Source organism: Cebus imitator, unplaced genomic scaffold (genome assembly GCF_001604975.1).
Source record: "Cebus imitator isolate Cc_AM_T3 unplaced genomic scaffold, Cebus_imitator-1.0 Scaffold509, whole genome shotgun sequence".
Lineage (NCBI taxonomy): Eukaryota > Metazoa > Chordata > Mammalia > Primates > Cebidae > Cebus > Cebus imitator.
Window position 1 is genome coordinate 653,643 of NW_016107824.1, and position 12,031 is coordinate 665,673.

Below are 12,031 nucleotides of genomic sequence, written 5' to 3' on the forward strand. Positions count from 1 at the left end.
ATCTGCTGATCCAGTTTTCAGTCATAGTTTTCTGCCATGTAATCCACAGAACCCAGGCCTCTGGACACTTGTCCAGGACACCTGTGGAGCTCAGAGCCACTGTCTTCATGGGCTACTCAAGACTTGAGGGGCTGAGGCAAGAGCCACATCGACAGCGCCAGAACTGGTGCCTGGCTGGAAGCAGGTGCAGGAGATCAGTCACAGAACGCACACGCACCAGGGCACGTGACTGCCTGCACTCCCAAGATCTCATCAGACCTGGTGGGGCATGCCCACAGAACGCACACGCACCAGGGCACGTGACTGCCTGCACCCCAAGATCTCATCAGGCCTGGCGGGGCATGCCCACAGAACGCACATGCACCAGGGCACGTGACTGCCTGCACCCTAAGATCTCATCAGACCTGGCGGGGCATGCCCACAGAACGCACACGCACCAGGGCACGTGACTGCCTGCACCCCAAGATCTCATCAGACCTGGTGGGGCATGCCCACAGAACGCATGTGCACCAGGGCACGTGACTGCCTGCACCCCAAGATCTCATCAGACCTGGCGGGGCATGCCCACAGAACACACATGCACCAGGGCACGTGACTGCCTGCACCCCAAGATCGCTGTCCAACCTTGGGGGGCAGTGTCCACAGACAGCACGCTGGATTCAAAGACCCAGGAAGGAGTGTGTCTGCTGCCGGCTTCTGCATTCACGATGGCCCCATGGTGCTAGGGCCAGGTAAACACTGGAGGAGGAGGCAGAGGGGTGCAGGAGGAGTCCTACAGCAAGACACTGCCCAGATTTCTCACCATTTCCTCTAAAGTTAAAATCACAATACCGTTTCTTCTGTACTGGTGGGAACCCAGCACTTTAATGAGACACGAGGTTAAAGTGATGCTTTGTAAGGAAGTTTAGCCACCTGTGGGCGCCACTCTGACCAGGTGGCCATGACCGGAAACGCAGGCACTAGGACCCAGCCTGTCCTAAAAGCAGGCCCCACTCTCTGTTTCTAATGTTCTGACTATATGAGAGACGATAAAAGGGTTTCGATACAAGAGTCACATTTTAAACATGAAGAAATGTCTTTCCATAAGAAAACAACTGCAATCCGGGCACGGTGGCTCACACCTGTCATCCCAGCACTTTGGGAGGCTGAGGCAGGCAGATCGCTTGAGTTCAGGAGTTGGGGATTAGCCTGGGCAACATGGTGAAACCCTGTCTCTCCAAAAAAAATAAAGAAAAAAAGTAGCCAGATGTGGCACACCTGTAGTCCCAGCTACTTGGAAGGCTGAGGTTGGAGGATTGCCTGAACCTGGTAGGCAGAGGCTGCAGTGAGCTGGGCTCACACCGCCTGTACTCCAGCCTGAGCAACAGAGATGCTATCTCAAAAAACAAAAACAAAACCAAAAAAGCCCCTACAAATTATCCTTCTGCTTAATGGTTGAGAAGGAAAAAAAAAAAATAACCCTGCACATTAAAATGCCAAAGCCACAGATTAATGCATGAAGCCCCACGCCAAAAGCTCCAGAGGAAATGTCAGAAAGGAGAGCACTTCAGGTGACTTGGAGTCCTCAGCACCACATGACCAAGCAGAGCTGAGCGCTGGGTCTCACTGTACGTGTCATCAGACATTCACTCACAGTTTTCACATTGTTAACTCTACTGCACAATACACGAACATGGTCTAAGCAATTCTAACCATGCGGGCAACGTGTAGCTCTTGCCTCAGTGGAAAACAAGCCTGCCCAGGTCACATGGGCAGGGCAGGAGGCAGCTGAGCCATGCAATGCCTGTTCCTCTCCCTCTGTTCACTCTACTGCGTGTAGAATCCCCCTCTGTTGGGACTACAGCTCCTGGGCTGCAAGCACTGGCTGAGAATGAGGGTCCAGCTTCCAATCTCACTGTCCCATAAGTGACAAGCAACACTGTGACCCACCTCCCATGTCACTTGGTGCCACTATCATGCTGACTCCCTATACACCAGGGCCACTGTGTCGCTCTGCCACTCAGGAGCTCCAGGGGCAACAGTGGGTGTGACGCCCCCAGACCCACCCTTACTGTGCCAGGGGGTGGGTACCTCTGCAGCACAGCACGTCCACTCTGCCCGCGTGCTGCCGTGAGTGCCACACTGTGTCCTCCAGGGTGTGGGTCTCTGTTAGTCCCTCCCCTACCAAGCCAGGACAGCCACCTGTTTACAGGGGTGTTAACAAATAATGACTACCTGCAAAATTAAAACAGTGATTTGAAAAGGGCCTGTCAGTAGTACAAATCCTGTAGTTAACACATACTCTGTTTAAAAAAAAGAGTTTTTGCAGAAACAGGTTTAAAAAAAAAAAATCTCTGCTCTTTTCAGCATTTAGAGAATCAGCCAGGCCAAACAATAATTTCCTTCTCTCAACTGACAGGTCTGGAGGACAAGAAGCCTAATTAGTAACAAGTAAATCACTCAGATGTAAACCCATAATGAAAGCACGTGGGAACCTCCTTTCCCGTCAAAGTTGCAACCCATGGCCTTCACTGGACTTAGGACTCAGGAAGGAATGATGTGTCCATATGCTCCTGACCTGAATCTCTAAATCCGGGGAGAGATACCCTGGGTAACTGCTGATGGGTGAGCAGTGACCCCCTGCCCCGATCCTCTAAACCAGGGGAGAGTCGTCCTGGGTCATTGCTGGTGGGTGAGCGGTGCACATCCAGGACCCTCTAAACCAGGGGAAAGATGTCCTGGGTAACTGCTTATGGGTGAACTGTGCACCCCCCGGATCCCTGTAATTACAGGTTCTCAAGAACACGAGGACCAGAACCCATATTCCACCGATGCCTGCCAGAAGGTCCACTTTTCAGTCCATCATCACAATGAAGAGGAATTTTTGCTATTACGTCAAAATCGTGCGTTAAGCAAGAAAAGGACCTAGAGAGGTGTGAATTCCTCCTTGACACAACCAAAGCAGTAAGACAGGCCCAGGTCTGCTTCAAGGCCTACACTAACAAATCAAAACACAGAGCACTGAGAGCTGGGGACGCCAGCTGGCAGCACCACACACCACACAGGCTGAATGTGAAAGCTCCACGGTCGGAAAAGCCCATCTGACCCTGAGTGCACCCAGCGTCTGTGAAGTGTCAGGTGTAAAGGTGGCTCTTTTTCAAACCATTTCAGCATTTATTTATAACGGGGTATTATATTTTATGATTTCTACATAGAAAATATTTTCTAACCATAACATTTTACAACAAATTAACAATAGCTAATGTTTTCTTTAAAATTTTTGATGTAAAGTATGAAGAAGAATACAAACATATCCACCATCTGCTCATTTTGCCATATTTGCCTTAGAATTTTCAAATTGAAAGCTGACATAATGGTTGAAGCCCCTCATATAAGCCCCACCCTGCTCTAGTTCCTTCTCAGTGTAAGCCTGATTTTGACGCTAATCATTCCTATCGGTGCTTTGACATTCATGCTACACATAAGCCTACACCAAGGACTGCTCATGTCTTTGCAGGTAATGTACGGGACGGTTCCTGCCATACCTTTTCCCTCCATGCTGTGCTTTGGGATTTATCTGTGTGGATACAGGCAGTTCTACTGTTCTTGTGACAACTGCAGTGTGCTCTTCATTGTCTGAAAAAAATCCATCCTCCTGTTGACTGACATTTGTTTTTTTCCAACTTTTTGTGAATACAAACAACACTAAAATGAGTATTTGTTTCTTTACAAATCTAAAAATTACAACTAGAAATGGAATTCCAAGAAACTGTAAAATGCTTTGTAAAAACCCGATGAAGTGTCACACTGTACAGTCATTCGCAAACATGTCGTCTTTCACTTCTGATTAGGGAGGATGTCTTCTGTTATTAAGGAAAAAAAAAAAAGGATTTTTTTGGGGGGCAGGGGGATGAAGTCTCCCTCTGTCACCCAGGCTGGAACGCAGTAGCGCCATCTTGGCTCACTGCAACTTCCGCCTCCCAGGTTCAAGGGATTCTCCTGCCTCAGCCTCCCAAGTTGCTGAGATTACAGGTGCTGCCACCATACCCAGCTAACTTTCATATTTTTAGTAGAGACGCGTTTTCACCATGTTGGCCGGGCTTGTCTTGAACTCCTGACTTCAGGCAGTCCACCCGTCTCCGCCTCCCAAAGCGCTGGGATTACAGGTGCCCAGTCCTGTTGTAAAACTTTTATCAAGAGATCTTGGCTGGAAAAGGGGAAACAGTACTCTGCACATAATCCTTTTTTTTGTAACAAGATTACACTCTACAAAAAGACAATATACTCGCAGGCAGAGTGCTAGAGAACGGCAGCAGCGACCGGGGTGGTAGGAGCAGCAATTTATCCATGTGCAGTCCCAAACTGGAAAGAAGATGCTAAATAAAGTGAAGACGCTGACCGGAAATTAAGATTGATATTGAAGCTACAGATAAGGTGGAGCAAATCAAGGAGCATGTGGAGGAGAAAGAGGGAATCCCCCCACAACAGCAGAGGCTCATCTACAGTGGCAAACAGATGAATGATGAGAAGACAGCAGCTAATTACAGGATTTTAGGTGGTTTAGTCCTCCACCTCGTGTTGGCTCCGAGAGGAGAAGGCAGTGATGGACCCTCCATTTTACCTCCTTACCCTGTAGCTCATAAAGAGGCATCATATATCCTCTCACTCTCTGGGACACCAGAGCCACTGCCCCCACCCCTGGATGCCCAGTAATGTATGTCTACTGGTGGGAGACTATGAGGACCCCAGGATGCAGTATTCCTGGCCCAGAGGGCCCTTGCTGGCTACTGGGTGTTAGTTTGCAGTCCTGTGTGCTTCCCTCTCTTACGGCTGTGTCCCTGGTTGTCAACAAAATATTTCCTGGCCCCCCCAAAAAAAAAAAAAAAAAAAAAAAAAAAAAAAAAAGAGGAAGACAATGTAATTAACAAAGTTCATTTAAATAAAAACTATAAACTCAAGTGCTAACAGGAGGCAGTCCGTTGGCAAAACAAGAGCTCAGAAGAGTCACAACGGCCCAGAGAGTTCCGAAACCCCAGAAATCACAAAGAAGAGGGACAAGCATGTGCACTGTACTGAGGAGAGGATCCATAGCTTTTACTCAATTCTCAGAGAGTCCAGACCCCAAAAACGTTTAGTAAGGCACCTTCTCAATTTCCAAACATGGGCAGCGATGTGGGAGTGAGCATCAGCTGACAGAGCCCTGGACTGACACTCCTACCTTCCAAAGCAGACCAAAGACTCACCAACACACCCAAAAAGAACATTTTTAAATATAAATGCCCTCAGAATCCTTTAACATATACCCAGGAAAACATTAATATGCCATAACTCAAGTTATGTGGACTATTTATATGCAATATTGAAAAGAAATCAAGGTTTCCATGGAGAAAAGCCTGAAGCCCACAGCTTTGTTTCTAAGGTGAATGAGAAAGGTGAGACCAGCTGAGAACACTGGAGCTCTGCTGCAATCATGGAAAGGAGGCACAGTTTGGAAACAATGCCATGGGTCTGTTTCTCTCTGTGTTAAATACACCACAGCGTTTTTTCTTTTTAAATTATTCATTAATCAGGCAATCAAACCAAAAGGAAGCAGACAATTTAAGTTGGAACAGGGCACTCTGCAGATGCCCACAGGTTGGAGAGATGAGGCCCCAATGTGAACAGGCCCCACCACGCAGCTTCCCTGCCTTCCAGAAGGCCTGTGTGGGTTGCTGGGCTTGTCACCTTAGCAACGGCTCTAAACATATGTGCAGTGACACCAGCTGATTTCTGAAAGCTGTAAATAGAGGATAATGGCATAAAAAATATTCCAGATTTAAAGTAAGGACCACCCACTGCCTCCTCTCCCACCCCACCCAACCCCTAAATCCTACTGTTAACAATGGGAGCAATGCCACGTATGCCTAATTCATCCGTCTTATCATAGACCTACAAAAGCAAAATGAGGTCCTTGGATTAACACTCTGCACAAACATGAGCACAAACAAAAAGTGGCCAAGAGATGGCAGAGTCCGGCATGGATGGACCAGCCCACAGCAGCCACGGCTCACCTGCAAGAGTGCTGCACCTCCACCGGCCACAGCGGCCACGGCTCACCCGCGGGAGCGCTGCACCTCCACTGGCCACGGCTCACCCATGGGAGTGCTGCACCTCCACTGGCCACGGCTCACCTGCGAGAGCGCTGCACCTCCACTGGCCACGGCTCTGCTTCCCACCCTCCGCCTCACACCACCATGGGCACTTAGTCCCTTCTCTCAGGCCACTCCAGATCTTGGCATCTGGGCCTCAAAGCACAATACAGGTACTGACAGGTAGGTCTCTACCAGGAGAGAGAATCAGGTTGACTGCTTGGGCAAACGTTCCAGGTGGAACATCAAGAGTTTCTCGTAAAGCTGAGCAACCAGCCCAGGTTCAGACCTCTGAACTATTTTCTATCTTTGAAGAAAACAGTCCATTTCACCTGAGAGTCGGAAAACATGGAATTTCCCAGGCACGCTGAGGCCCTGGGAAGACAACATTTAGTCCAGGATAAACCAGCAACACTCTGGACCAGGTTTGCAAAGAGATGGCCCAACACGAACAAGGCAAAGGGTGGGGAGGGACGGGCAGGGAGAAGCCAGCATCAACTCCCTGCCTGCGCAGCTCTCCCAGCATGCCACGCGCCTGAGCAGGATATGCCTTTTCCTTGTTTCCCCTTCTAGCGTCTTTTTGAAGCATTATATCGAAAACTGCGCGAATAAATCCCCAAGTATGAGCTGACATTCTTCAGAGAAAAAACAAACTTGATATTTCATGGTGTAAAAGTCTATTTATGGGTCCTACAGAAATACTTCTCATTATAGCCCTCATTAAAACTAAATACTCCAAGGAAGCACACACTGCATGTTAAAACATGAAAAACGTTATTACAGAAGAACCCAACTTTCGTTCTCTCAGAGTGCCTTTTTGTGATAATTTATGCCCACCAGGCAAATAAATGGGGAAAAGGGAAAGAGGAGAATGAGAAGAAGGCTGGTACCTCAGAGCCCAAAGCAGGCATCATTTACATGCTTCATAATCCCGAATTCGGGATGCACAAACCGATAAAAATTATGTACTCATGTCTGTTTGCAAATCTAAGGATTTTTGAGTTTTTGTTGTTGTTGTTGTTATTTGTTTTGGGACAGAGTCTCTCTACTGTCACCCAGGCTGGAGTGCAGTGCCATGATCAGGGCTCACTGTAGCCTCAACCTCCTGAGTAGCTGGGATTACAGGTGTGCACCACCACGCCCGGCTAATTTTTTGTATTTTTAGTAGAAACGGCATTACTTTCACCATGCTGGTCAGGCTGGTCTCAAACTCCAAACCTCAAGAGTGATCCACCTACCTCAGCCTCCCAAAAGGCTGGGATTGTTAAGTGTGAGCCACTGCGCTGGGCCTAAGCAGATTTTGTAAAAGCAATACCTGTGTTTCCAAAAAGAGAAAAATTAACATTTAATGATAAGCTCCAACACTTTAATTGCTTTAACTGAATCTGTGGTGAATTATTTCAAAGTAAAAATCAGCTCAGATTTATGTTTTTATGTGTAATCTCTTAAAAGGCAGGGTACACAGATATGTGTACATGCACGAGCAAATGAGAGAGAGAGCCTGGCATCGGCTGGAGGGATGGTGAGGGTGCGTGCAAAACACAGCGCCTCCTCTTGGATTTGCCAGACAATTAACCTCGTTCAGAACCTCACCCCAGTCAGAAAACACAAAGCGGCAATGAACCTGAACTTAGTTATATCCATAGCCTCCACAGACAACTACCTTCACAGACAACGACTAATAGGTTTATCACAAATGATTCACAGCTCATGTTTTTCAAGGAGGGGCCTCCAACTAGAAGTCACTGCGCAGCATGCGTCATGGCATGCCTCCCACCAGCAGCTGTCCCCGAGTTGCCTGTGTCTGACACAGTTTATGCTTTGCAGGTCGTGAGGCTATGCTCTTCGCTCCCATGAACTAACAGTAGGGGAAACAAAGGCACCTTGGACACTACAGATCATGTGCTGTTTTGGGTATGGGGAATCCACCCACTCACACTCATGGCCAGCTCTGACGCTCTGAACCCAGGGGCACGTCACAGACGCAAATGTCAGTGCAGGCAGCCAGCCTCTCCTCAAGCTGGGCCCCCACACCCCTGCTCCCGACTGAGGCTTTAAGCACAGGACTTCCTGGGCCTGTCTCCTCATCTGTACGCTGGGAGCAATCCCTGGGGTGTGTGCTATGGGAGGAGCACACAGAGCAGTGTATGCTGAGCACATGTGAGCAGCCTTGACTCAGGACGGTTTCCCAGCCCCCTAAGTCATGACTAGGGCTTAATGATCCATTTCAGATTACATCTGCACAGTGCTTTACTTTCATATGTTATTTTATTTGGAGCCTCTAAAGAGCCTTAGCTAACAGATGGTATTATTTCCACATCGCAAACAAAGAGAAGGCAGTAGCTGCAACCATCCAAAGACGCCCTCTTGCTGTGAATGCCTAGCCAGGCCTCCAGGCAGGACCACCAACTCGAGACCCCACCAGGGCCAACATAGGCCACTGCTGTCTGCGCACTCCCAGAAAATATATGTCTGATATAGACTTCACCCTCTTGAGGATGAAATAATCCCATCTGCCAAAATGACCCACGAATAAAGGCTCCTCCTTGTCTGAACGCTGCCTCAGCGTCTGGAGGATAAACCCACAATGCAAGCATCCAGGAGGACACTCTGGGCCGAGGGGCCCAGGAATATAGAGGGCCAGAAACGAGGGTGACCTCACACATGCTGGGAGCTGCCAATGCCTTCAGACTGGGAAGAACAAAGAGCTCCCAGGCAGGAGGGCACAAGAGCACAGTGGAGGGCCAGACGTGGGGCCGGAGGTGGCTGGAGCAGCAACTCCCACCAACAGCAGATGAGGCATGAGACTCTCAACAACCTTCTAAGTCTTCATCTTCAGGAGAACCTCAAACTACGTTTTCCCTAGTTTCATTACTAGGCTCCTTGTAGAAAATACCAGTGTAGAAAAAGCACAAACACACCACACAACAGAGGTAGGCGCAGATGGGGCAGGAGGAAAGGCAGGCCAACAGGTGCTCCAGGGAGGCCCAGCCCAGATGATTTCCCAACCACTCCACGGTCTAAACAAGTCCTAACATCTGCGAGCATCCACCAGGAAATGAAAAAGGCAAACTCCCAACATAACCACAAAAAAGACACTGTACAATCTCCAAATTGTAAAGAGAAAAAAAAACATGAAGCAGGAAGAAACATGTAAGCCTCCAACCTGGCCCCCTGGCCCCCTGGCAAAAGGAGAGAGAGAAGACACGTCACGACAAATGGAAAGCACATGACAGCACGTAACTCAGTGCCAACCCCCCTGCGACCCCCACCACACTTGGTGCCCCGTTCGGGGAGGCTCTGCCCTTGTGGGTGGATGAACACTGGCTGCTATGAAGGGCTGGGACTGGGAGGCAGTCCTGTCCACACCTCTGTCCTTCTAGCCACAGGAGGACACAGCAACAGGCACGGGGCGCTCCACTGGCGCCAGGCTCTCCAACTTCCAGCTTCCAGAACTGTGAGAAATAAATTTCTGTTCTTTATAAATGAACCCGTCTCAGGCATTTTGTTACAGCAGCATAAACAGGCTAAGGAGAAAACAGTAAATGGACTAAGAAATCCACTTAAAAGACAAAGCTTGTCAGACTGGAATGGAAAAAGTAATCCAGCTAGCTCAGAATGAGCTGAGAGACGTCTAAACCATGAAAATCAGCAAACACTTCAGAAAAGACACACCAGGTACATACTACGAACACCAGACTGAGCTGCTCTATCAATGCTGGGTACAGACGTGAGGGCGGAATGCATTTCAGGAGATAAAGTGTGCCACTATAATATGGCAAAAAGTTCCTTTCACAGGAGAGCTAAGACAGTCCAAACATTTATGCAAATAAGAGAGCCTCCAAGTAAAGAGCAAGAATCAACACAACAGGCCAGACACAGTGGCTCATGCCTGTAACCCCAGCACATTCAGAGGCCAAGGCAGGCAATCACTTGAGGTGAGGTGAGAGAGCAGCCTAGTCGACATGGTTATCACCCCGCCTCTACTTAACAATACAAAAAAACATTAGCCAGGCATGGTGGCAGGCGCTTGGAATCCCAGCTACTTGAAAGGCTGAGGCAGGAAAATTCCTTGAACCTGGGAGGCGGGGGCTGCAGTGAACCAAGATCATACCACTGCACTCCAGCCTGGGAAACAGAGGGAGACCCCGACTTCAAAAAAACAAAAGAACCAACAGAAAATGAGCCTCAACCATGGAGCAAACATTAAAGTGCCTTTCAGTGAAGAACAGACCAAGGAGATAACCCCAACCAAAACTACAAGACAGAAGATTCAAAAGCAATGCCAAGCTTGAGCTAACACGCCCATATAAAATAATCCAATAATCACGCAGTCACCATTTTTCAAGATCACAGGAACAGTCATCAAAACTTGACCACACACACAACTACAGAGGAAGCCTAAAAACTGTGACAGGGTCACCTTCGGAAATGACAATGCAACTCAGACAGGAGGAAGAGTGACTCGAAAACATGACCCCGAATCTGGGAATTAGAAATGCATTTTTAAGTATGAGAGAGGAGGGGAAACCAGAGAAATATGCAAAATTGGAAATGACAGAGATGCGATACAGCAAACCAGGAGATGCAGGTAAAGTGTTCTTACAGGGAAATGTATTTATATTCATTGCTGGAAGGCATCCCAATAAAGAGGTTCTAAAAATTAGAACATAACCAAAAGAACAGAAAACATGAGAAATGGAAGAACACAAACTAAACAAAAAGCAAACATATAACAGAGGTTAAACAAAATGAAAGGTGACTTTTGTTTTAAATAAGCAGAGAACAAGCTAAATGACACTACTGGAAAACAAGAAAACAAAACAGGAAGGAGCCAACTTTCTGCAAAGCCAATGGCCCGATCCCCATGGCTGGTCAGCAGCAGGAGAAGAAGCTCTGCTGGGTGAAAGGCCAGTTATAGGGGATGGCTGGGCACACATGGGCTGAGCTCAAGCTGGAGTGAGGCACTAGGCTTGTGGGGGTGTCTCTCCTTGGCCTGGGCTTTGGAGGAAACAAAGAAGCTTGCCAAAAAAGAAATCTGAATGAAGAAACACTGCCACAGCAGCACCTGCATGCATGCTTCTTTATATCTCTGGAAGCGGAGCCTCGACAAGCTGACACAGAAGCCTACCTGTTGCATGCACGTGCGTGTATGTGTGTGTACGTGAACATGTACACATAAAAAAAATCTGTTCTCCAGGTCGCAAAAAAAATGTGATTATTTTACATTGTATTTCTCCTTATTGGTTTTTCCTAATTTTCTAAAATGTTGAGTATTGCGCTTCAGTAATAAAGGTTACTTTTTTAAAAAGAATAAAAAGAGGTCAGAAACATCTCCAACACTAGGAAAAATGTATTCAGTTTTTCACCAGTAAGAATGGTGTCAGTCAGCTGCAGGTGTTTCTCAGAATGTCCTTCATCAGACTGAGGAAACTCCTGTTCTTACTTTCTTTATGAATGGATACGGAATTTTGTTATTTTGAGACAGCATCTCACTTGGTCACCCAGGCTGGAGTGAAACAGCATGATCTCGACTCACTGCAGCCTCTACCTCCTGAGCTCAACTGATCCCTCTACCTCCTGAGCTCAACTGATCCTTCTACCTCAGCCTCCAGGGTAGCTGGGACTACCAGCATGCCACCACACCCAGCTCATTTCCATACTTTTATAGAGATGAGGCATTTCACCACGTTGCCCAGGCTGGTCTGCAACTCCTGGACTAAAGCAGTTCTCCTACCTTGGCTTCCCAAAATACTGGGCTTACAGGCCTGAGCCACCTTGTCTGGCCTCAAATTCCTTTTTTTTTTTTTTTTCCTTTTTAAATAAGACGGAGTTTCACTCTTGTTGCCCAGGCTGAAGTGCAATGGCACCATCTCAGCTCACTATAACCTCCGCCTTCCAGGTTCAAGCGATTCTCCTACCTC

The 12,031-nt window shown here is 47.9% G+C and overlaps 1 protein-coding gene and 1 pseudogene across 8 annotated transcripts in view; one reads left to right on the top strand and one right to left on the bottom strand.

The window, feature by feature from the left end:
- The window catches only part of ANKRD11 (ankyrin repeat domain 11), a 228,687-nt gene that overhangs the window by 68,702 nt on the left and 147,954 nt on the right, over positions 1–12,031 (bottom strand). The gene's annotated exons all lie outside the window — the stretch shown is intronic.
- Positions 4,338–4,850, top strand: LOC108292826 (annotated as a pseudogene).